At 36.8% G+C, this 10,421-nt stretch overlaps 1 pseudogene; it reads left to right on the plus strand.

The window, feature by feature from the left end:
• Positions 1-671: 671 nt before the first annotated feature.
• LOC132014551 (programmed cell death protein 6-like) lies at positions 672-7,767 on the plus strand (annotated as a pseudogene).
• Positions 7,768-10,421: the final 2,654 nt, after the last annotated feature.

Genomic DNA, 10,421 nt, shown 5'->3' on the forward strand with positions numbered 1-10,421 from the left:
TTCACAATGTATTCATAGCCTTGAGAGGGGATAAGAAACCACTTTATAATCCATTGATCCTTGTAAATTCTGTTTACATGTGTTTTTCAAATATGACATTTTTGTGTTGTGTTGATGGTCAGGACCTCTGAATTATAAAATATCCTCCATGAACACTCTGGAGAAGAAACCAAGAAGTGGTCTGTGACTTGCAAGCCCCTGCTGGGGTAGAGGGCAGTACTTTGGGAAAGAATACCCATTTGTAAAAGCCAATGGATTCTTTTTCTGAAATGGCTGCTGGACACCATTGTTCTAGTTCACTAGCTCTCACTAGCTGTTGAAGCTTCCTCTCTCCTTTCCTTCTACAAAACCTCCCACATGCGTTCTACACATTCCCAATACATGCTGGAATTAACCCTTTAAAAATAACATCTGATCATGTCATTTCACCATGAAGACACTTATGATTCCTTGTTGCCTCTAGGTTGGTGTAAATGGCTTGCACTTTTTCTGTCTTATCTTCCATGAACTTGCCCTGTCGTTCATCACACTTGGTCTATATTTAGACATGATGAAAATTTCACCTTGCTTCAAATATGCCATGCTTTTCACACCCCTGCATTTGGAACAGGGCATTTTCTGTGCCTGAAGTAACACCCTTACCCCAAAACTTTCTTTTTAGAAGGTTCAGGATGCATCTCATGGATCTAATAGCCTTTGCTCAAAAAGGTTCAAAAGCCTTTGTCACGACTACAGACAAGGTAAGGTGAACCACTCTTTCCCTGACCCATATTCTGCATTTTGTTCTACCCCGCCATAGCACTTATGAGGTGATTTATAATTGATCAGTCTTCAAATCTGATTCCTCCTGTGTGAGATGCTGGAGCTTTTCTAGTACTCAGGTCAATGTTCATAACAGAGTTGCAAATGGCTATGTCTTGCAGAATGGGCTAGATCCATGGCTGAGACAAGGTCATCCCAACAAAAAGCATTTGTGTTTAAGTGTAGGTTAAGGTTTGTATGATAAGGGGAGAAATTAGGTGTACGATAGGACTTATGTAGATATTTTCAACTTCTTGGAAAAGATATTCATAGGAATGAATATACAGAAACATGCATGAATATCCTCTAACCCACAATATCTTTCTTCCTACCTTGAAGAGAAATTCAGCATTCCTTAGAGCTGAATTTTCCTGGAATTAAAATTATGGAGTCATAGAATTATAAAGCTAAAAAGGACCTTAAAAATTATTGACTCCAACTTCATAATTTATAAATGAGAAAACTAAGGCCCAGAGAGATTAAAAGATTTGTCAAAGGACACCCAGCTAGTTAGTGTCAATCAGATCTGAAATCCTGGTCTCTTGACTCCAGTGTTCTTCAAACATTTCAATCGTCAGTCCCTGGTTAAGGACAGCCAGCAGCTGTGAAGCACACGGACTTTAATTTCAAGTTAAATCAGAGCTAAAGCACAGATAAACCCAAGGGTTTCAGCTACAAATTAAACAGGTGAGAGAAGATAAGTGAGATTATTTGATGAAAATTTTTAAATCATACACTGTTAGAGTGTAAAAGTCCAAGCCCCCAGTTTTCATAAATGAAAATAAGAAGGAAATAAATTGACTTTCTCCGCCTCAATCATAAAACCAGAGACAGAGACAAAACAAGAACTTTGAATGCAACTGTGACAAGGACTTCACAAATCTCCTGTAGATAAAAGGAGAGTCTACATAGAATAATGGTCCTCTCTTCCAAACATATTGGAGCCTGTGGCTGGTCAATTAATTAAAAGTTAGGTAAATTGGAAATTGGTTTAAAAAAATGATACATACATACCATAATAATCACAATAATTTTAATTTTAAGCATGAATGTATTCTTATTCTCCATATGTAAATAAACAAACTCCAAAAAAAAAAAAAGTGAATGCACATTAGCTTAAAATGATACAAAATTATTATCCTATAATTCTGGAGGTCAGAATCCAAAATGGATCTCACTGGGCTCAAGGGGTCTGTAGGGCTGCAGAGCTTCACAGCAGCCTCCCATGGAGGCTCCAGGGAAGAATCTGTTCCTGGCCTTCTCTAGCTTCTAGACTTCCCCAACATTCCTTGGCTCATGGTTCCCTCCCATCTTCAAAGCCAGGAATCACCTCTGTTTCTCTCATTACATCTCCTCCTCTCACTGTGACTCTACTACCTTTCTTTCACTTGGGATTATATTGGATCCAACTGGATAAACCAGGATAATATCTCTATCTCAAGATCTTTAATCACATCTGTAAGGCCCCTTCAGCCATAACATACCACAGGGTCTGAAAATTGGGATGGGATATCTTTGAGGTTGGGGATGGGGGCACTGTTCTGCCAACCACAACATGGCTGTGTGATTGACGTTTTCTTTCCTTCCTCAGTCCTTCATAAAGCGTATTGTCTACTATTTCTAGTGTGTGTCTTTATATTTTTTTAAGATTTATTTATTTATTTGAGAGAGAGAAAGAGAGCACATGAGCAGGAGGAGGGGTAGCAGAGAGGGAGAGGGACAGAGAGAAGCCCAAGCAGAGCAGAGCCCAACACAGGGAGCCCGACCCCACAACCCCGAGATCATGACTTGAGTCAAAATCAAGAGTCAGATGCTCAGCAAACTGAGACATCTAGGCACCCCTCTACTGTGTATCTTTAAAGTTAAAGTAATACTTTAGAGCATTTGGAAAGCAACCTGTTTAGAATTCTTCTGGGGTGCCTGGGTGGCTCAGTGGGTTAAAGCCTCTGCCTTCACCTTGGGTCATGATCCCAAGGTCCTTGGATTGAGCCCCACGTCAGGCTCTCTGCTCAACAGGGAGCCTGATTGCCCTCCTCTCTCTCTGCCTGCCTCTCTGCCTACTTGTGTCCTCTGTCAAATAAATAAAATCTTAAAAAAAAAAAAAAGAATTCTTCCAAATTTGTCTCTCAATTTTTTTTTATGATGTCTGTCCCACAACCAATTTCAAACTGATTTTTGATGTGATTTGTCTTTTTTGGTCCTTCTGAAGTATTGATTTAGGTGTTATAGATACAATTCTCTTTTTTGCACTCCTATGTTACTGGTTAATGTACTAATATACACACAATTACAGTAACAAGTTCTCCTCACTTAAACAGTTTTGAGGAAAAACAGAACTTGGTAAAAATTGCTTCACTGTGGGACACAAAGGTGACCAGGTTGTTGAAAGGGGGCTGACAAATCCCTGGTCTTCAGTGTGTACAGAAATAAATGAAAAGTTTTCTTCACCTAGTAGATTGTATACATGACAGTGGTTTAAAAAAGCTTCTATTATATAAAGTATCTTGTATACTATAAGGCATTCTATAGATATGAACTATCATTATTATTTCTGCTTTTGCTTCAAGATCTTATATTAAGAATTATACAAATAAACATTTATAATTGAATATGGATGATGCATGCCACATGGCAAAAAGCAGTCTAGAGATGCCTGGGTGGCAAAGTCGGGTAGGCATCTGCCTTCTGTTTGGTTGTGATCTTAGGGTCCTAGGATCGAGTCCCACGTCTGGCTCTTTGCTCAGTTGGGATTATACTTCTCCCTCTGCCTGCCATTCCCCTTGCTTGTGCTCTCTCTCTCTCTGAAAAATAAATAAAGTCTTACAAAAATAAAGAAAGAGAGAAAGAAAGAAAGAAAGAAAGAAAGAAAGAAAGAAAGAAGCCATCCAGAAATTAGCCTGATGACTAGGGAAATTCAAAACAATTTGAAAAACTTTCTGCTCAAGCCAGGATAAAATCTAGAATTAAATTAAGTTAGTTAACAATATAGTCAAGTTTCAATCAATAAAGTCTTTAATTATAATTAATAGTTTATTTCCTTTATTAATCTGCTTTTAAGCCTTGCCACTATCTCTCTAAAAATTTAGGTTTAACTGCCTAACTAAAGAGCTATTTTCAAAAATATTTAATTGGCTGGAAAAAGTGTATTGAACTCTTCTTTCAGTCGACCTATCTTTAGAAAACTGAGCTATTTGGCTCATTAAACTATAAATGTATCCAGGCATCCTCGTGAAAGCATATTTTAACTCAGACTGAGTAGTGCAGGGTAGAGCCACATACTAATATTCTGAGATAGTAAACACAGATAGTAGAATGTGACAGTATATGGATCAAAAAAAAAATCAGTACTAAATCTAGAGTTGAAGGGTCTTTCCATAGATGTGTTCTTTTGCCTTCAAACTCTATTTATTATTTTTGACTGCTGAGTCAGGAACTGTCTCCATTTACTAGGTTGCTTAGGAGGACAAGAGAGATTCTAAGTGACCAAAAGAGGATTGGCTCCTAAGCACAAGGTATACCCACCAACCAAAGACATGGGTTTCTTTATCCCTACCCAAAGCACAAGCAAAGCACTCCTTTTGTATCAGTTTCCTGACACTGCCACAACAAAGAACCAGAAACTAGATCAATGATAGAAACTTACTATCTCACAGTTTGAGAAGCTAGACTCCTGATATCAAGGTGTTGACAGGGTCTTGCTCTCTCTGATAGTTTTAGCAAAGACCTCTCTCCTAGCTTCTGAGAGTTCCTTGCCTGTGATAACATAACTCCAGCCATTTCATGAGATTCTCCCTGTGTGCATTATCTGTGTCCAAATTTCCCCTTTTCATCAGGACATCAGTCACATTGTTTTAGGGGACCATCCTATTCCAGTATAACCTCATCTTAACAAATTACATCTGCAATAGCCCTATTTTCAAATAAGTTAATATTCTGAGGAACTGGGGGTTGGGATTTCAGCATGTGAAATTCTGGTGGACACAGTTCCACCAGTAACACTCTCAGTGGAGGGAGCCATCATAATCATACGCTTCATACTAATTCTCCAAATAATTATTAATGTTAATAACCAGTACATGGTCAATTTAACCAACTACCTTAGTAATAATCATAATCATAAAAATTATAGGGAGTGCCAATAGAAACAATAAGCAAATAAAAGATTAATAAAATAAAAGTTGATAAAAATTGGTGAGATCTGTTATTAGCTATGAATAAGAACATCACCAGTAAGAAAGAAGGAATTAACTGAGAACATGGCAATATGAGAAAAGCTTTTGTTTTTTTAATTTAATTTTATTTTTTCAGTGTTCCAATTTCATTGTTTATGCACCACACCCAGTGCTCCATGCAATATGTGCCTGGTGGTGGATATTAAGGAGAGCACATGTTGCAGAGAAAAGCTTTTAAAAAAGAAAAAGTAGAAGGAATAGGTCAAGTATAAGGAAGCTAAGTAACAAGAAAAGGATGTCCACTCTCACCCCTGTTGCTCAACATAGTGTTAGAAGATCTACCCACAGCAATCATAAAAAAAAAAAAAAACGAAATAAAAGTTATCCTAATTGGTAAGGAAGAAGTAAAACCATTCACTATTTGCAGATGACATGATACTATGTATAGAAAACCCCAAAGACTCCACCAAAAAATTGGAGAACTGTTAAATAAATTCAGTAATGTTGCAGGATACCAAATCAATATACAGAAATCCGCTGCATTGTTTTTAAGATTTCATATAGTTAAGAAAGAGAAGAAAGAAAGAAAGAGAAGGAGCAAAGGGGGAGAAAGAGGGAGGTGGAAAGAATCCCTTAGAGCAGACTCACACTAAGCATGGAGCCAGACACGAGGTTCAACCTCAGGATCCCAAGATCATGACCTGAGCCAAAACCAAGAGTCAGACGTTTATTGACTGAGCCATCTAACCACCCCAAATCTACTGCATTCCTATACACTGATAATGAAGTAGCAGAAAGAGAAATTAAGAAAGTAATCCCAGTTATAACTGCACTAAAAATACCAAGGAATAGACTTAACCTAGGAGATGAAAGATCTATACTTTGAAAACTGTAAAACATTAATAAAAGAAATTGAACATGACACAAACATATGGAAAGATATTCCATGCTCATGGATTGGGAGAATAAATATTGTTAAAATGTCCATAATACCTAAAGAAATCTACAGACATAATGCAATCTTTATCAAAATACCAACAACAGTTTTCATAGAACTAGAAAAAATAATCCTAAGATTTGTATAAAACCTCAAAAACCCCAAAGAGCCAAAGCACTCTCGAAAAAACAAAACTGGAGTTACCACAATCCCAGATTTCAAGATATACTTCAAAGCTGTAGTCATCAAAACAGTATGGTAGTGGCACAAAATACACACATAGGTCAATGGAACAGAATAGAGAGCCCAGAAATAAACCCATAATTATATGGTCAATATTCAACAAAGGAAGAAAGAATGTGCAAAAGATAAAAGACAGTCTCTTCAACAAATGGTGTTGGGAAAACTGGACAGCTACACACAAAAGAATGAAACTAGACCACTTTCTTATGTCCTACACAAAAATAAACTCAAAATGGATTAAGGACTTAAATGTGAGACTGAAACCATAGAGTATCTCAGAAGAGGACACAGATAGTAATTTCTCTGACATTGGCAGTGGAAACATTTTTCTAGATATGTCTCCTGAGGCAAGAGAAACAAAAGCAAAAATAAATTATTGGAACTACATCAAAATAAAAAGCTTCTGTACAGCAAAGAAACAATCAGCAAAACAAAATAACAACCTACTGAATGGGAGAAGGTATTTGCATATGACACATCCAATATAGGGTTAGTATTTAAAATATATACATCAACAGATGAATGGATAAAGAAGATGTGGTATATATACACAATGGAATACTATGCAGCCATCAAAAAATGAAATCTTGCCATTTGCGACAACGTGGATGGAACTAGAGGGTATCATGCTTAGCGAAATAAGTCAATTGGAGAAAGACAACTATCATATGATCTCCCTGATATGAGGAAGTGGAGATGCAACATGGCGGGGTGAAGGGGGTAGGAGAAGAATCAATGAAACAAGATGGGATTGGGAGGGAGACTAACCATAAGTGACTCTTAATCTCACAAAACAAACTGAGGGTTGCTGGGGGGGAAGAGGGTTGGGAGAGGGTGGTGGGGTTATGGACATTGGGGAGGGTATGTGCTATGGTGAGTGCTGTGACGTGTGTAAACCTGGCGATTCACAGACCTGTACCCCTGGGGATAAAAATACATTATATGTCTATTAAAAATAAATAAATAAATAAATAATAAATTTTTAAAAAATAAATAAAATAAAATAAAATATATAAAGATTCTCCTCTGCACCTCAGCCCCACCTTGCCTGGGTCCACGGCCACCTAGATCTACCATCTTCCCTCCCGGCCCTGCCAGAGGTGGGATACTGCCATAACAGAGCTTTCATGGAGCATTTTCCAGAGGGCTGATAAAGACAGGAGCCAAGAGATATCAGACAACAAGCTTCAGCAAGCACTGTCCGATAGCACATGGACTCCATTGAATCCAGTGACTGCCGGGTCAGTCATATCTATATTTGACTGAGAAAGCAAGGCTGGCATGAACTTCAGCAAGTTCAGTGGCACCTGGAAGTATATCACAGACTGCAGAACTTCTTCAACACCTATGACAGGAACAAGTCTGAGTGACTGAAAAGAGCAAGTTAAAGTAAGCTCTCTCTCAGGATACCGACTCTCTGACCAGTTTCACAACATCTTCATTTGAAAGTTTGACAGACAAGTGTGGGTGCAGATTGCATTTGATGACTTCATCCAGGGATGCATCCTCTTGCAGAGTTTGATAGATATATGCAGACATTATGATAGGGATCAGGATGGCTAAATTCAGGTATCATATGAACAGTATCTGTCCATGGTCTTCAGCATTGTATAACATTGGCCTTTGCAAATAGCTATGTGACTTAGGGGAGGAACACTAAAAAGGCCAAATCTCTCTTTACAGAAATGGAATGCATATGCAGTTGGGTACTGTTCTTCCTTAGGATTTTATATAATTAATATTTGGGGAACCAACTGTATCTATGTGGATAAACTGATTAAGGTTTTTGCAAATGTAAAAATAGTTATGATCGTTATTCACATACGAACATTTGATTTCAGATTGTTCAATTGTGCCATGACATAAGATATCATAATATTTCCGATATCCTGGATGCAAAAAATTCATCATGTGCATTTCTAGATAGTTCCAGTTCTATAATGGGAAGCCACTTTTATTAGTCAATAAGAATTTAAAACTAGTACAGAATTTGTACAGAGACTTTTATATGCCTCACATTTTTAAAATGGGGTTTAATGTATTTGACTATGCAACATAAGCAAATGCACCCTGTCAAAAAATATATATATACATAGGCATAGATATATATGTGTGTATGTGTATATATATGTGTATATATGTGTATATATATGTATACACACACAATATATATATATTATATATTAAATATATATGTACACACACTATATATACACACTATATATAAAATGTTATATATTTTATATATAATATATACATATATAACTAATACAACCCAACCCCTCCAAATTTTTTAAATGGACAGAAGACATGAATAGACATATCTCCAAAGAAGATAACCAAATGATCAACAAACACATAAAAAGATGTTCAACATTACTCATAGTCAGGGAAATACAAATCAAAACCACAATGAGATATCGCCTCACACCTGTCAGAAGAGCTTAAATCAACAACACAAGAAACAACAAGTTTTGGTAAGGACGTGCAGAAAAACAAATACTTGTGCTCTGTTGGTGGGAATGAAAACTAGTACAGTCACTATGGAAAACCATACGGAAGCTCTTCAAAAAGTTAAAAATAGAACTACCATATGATCCAGCAATTCTATTACTGGATATTTACACAAAGAATATAAAAACATTAATTCAAAGGGATATATGCAATAAATGCTTATTATAGCATTATTTATAATAGCAAAAATTTTGGAAACAACCTAAATATCCATTGATAGATGAATGGATAAAGAAGATGTAGTATGTATATACAATGGACTATTATTCAGCCATGAAAAAGAATGAAATCTTGCCATTTTCAACAACATAACTGGATCTAAAGGGTAAAATGCTAGGTGAAATAAGTCAGAGAAAGACAAATATGATTTCATTCACATGTGGAACCTAAATAAAACAGATGAACAAAGGAAAAAGGAGAGGAACAAAAACCAGACTCTTAACTATAGAGAACCAACTAATGGTTACCCAAAGGGAGGTTGGCAGAGGGATGGGTGAAGGAGGTGAAGGGGATTAAGAGTCCACATCATGATGAGCTCTGAGGAATATATAGAATTTCTCGATCACTATATGGTACACCTGGAACCAATATAACACTGAATGTTAATTACACTGGCAGGTAAAAAGAAAAAGAAAAAAATCAGAAGGAATGGGTAAAAAAGAACATGCAGGGGCACCTGGGTATCTCAGTGGGTTAAGTCTCTGCCTTCATCTCAGGTCATATCTCAGGGTTTCTGCTCTGCATTAGGATCTCCGCTCAACGGGGAGCTTGTTTCCCTCTCTCCCTCTGCCTGACTCTCTGCCTACTTGCGATCTCTCTCTCTCTGTGTCAAATAAAAAAATATATATATTAAAAAAAAGAAGAAGAAGAAGAACATGCAGTGTCCTGTAGGAAAGCATGGTTATCAGGTAAGAAGATGTTGTCCAAAGACTGAGTGCTGTAATTCAGAGCTGGCTCCATATCCAGTCATCAGAGCACCTTTTATTTTATCTCTGATGCCAGGGATTAACCTATGATGGTGACGGTTTAGAAGTGAAAGTTTAGAGGTAAAGTTGGCTATGAAAAAAAAAAAAAGTCTATTTATCGGGTAAGGTACAAATAGTATGTGTCATTTATAGTAAACATTTAAATGAAGGACAAGTACAAACTTTATTTTTAATTAATTAATTTATTTAGATTAAATAAATAAATAAATAGATAGCACAAGTAAGCAGAGCAGCAGGCAGAGAAGCAGGCTCTCTGCTGAGCAGGGAACACAATGGGGGCTCGATCCCAGGACCCTGGAATCATGACCTGAGCCGAAACCAGCTGCTTTACCAACTGAGCCACGCAGGTATCCCCATTTTGTTTTGTTTTGTTTTGTTTTGTTTTTTGTTTTAATACAAACCTTTTTCAATGAGACAGGTGTCAGAAGCAAATATTGAATGCATTTGTCTCAAGAATGCAATAGACACTAAATCAAAAGAAGACGTGTTTTTCAAAAGTCCAGGGTTCTACAGTCCTTACATACCAAGTGTCTTTTTCTTGCTTAAGAATTATTAAAATTTGTCATCTTTCTATAAGGTCTCAGTTACCTAGGATCATTCAATAATTTTAGGGATAGTTTAGTCCACAAAATTTTTTTAAATTTCCTTTTTCTAGCAACATTCCCCAGATTTGTAATATATAGTTCTATGTGTTAGTAAATGCAACTTACTGAACTACAGGCACCTGTGTTGAAGAGGCAGGTGGTTTGGGACATCAGGTTGACTCTA

This window comes from Mustela nigripes, chromosome 3, assembly GCF_022355385.1.
Source record: "Mustela nigripes isolate SB6536 chromosome 3, MUSNIG.SB6536, whole genome shotgun sequence".
Classification (NCBI taxonomy): domain Eukaryota; kingdom Metazoa; phylum Chordata; class Mammalia; order Carnivora; family Mustelidae; genus Mustela; species Mustela nigripes.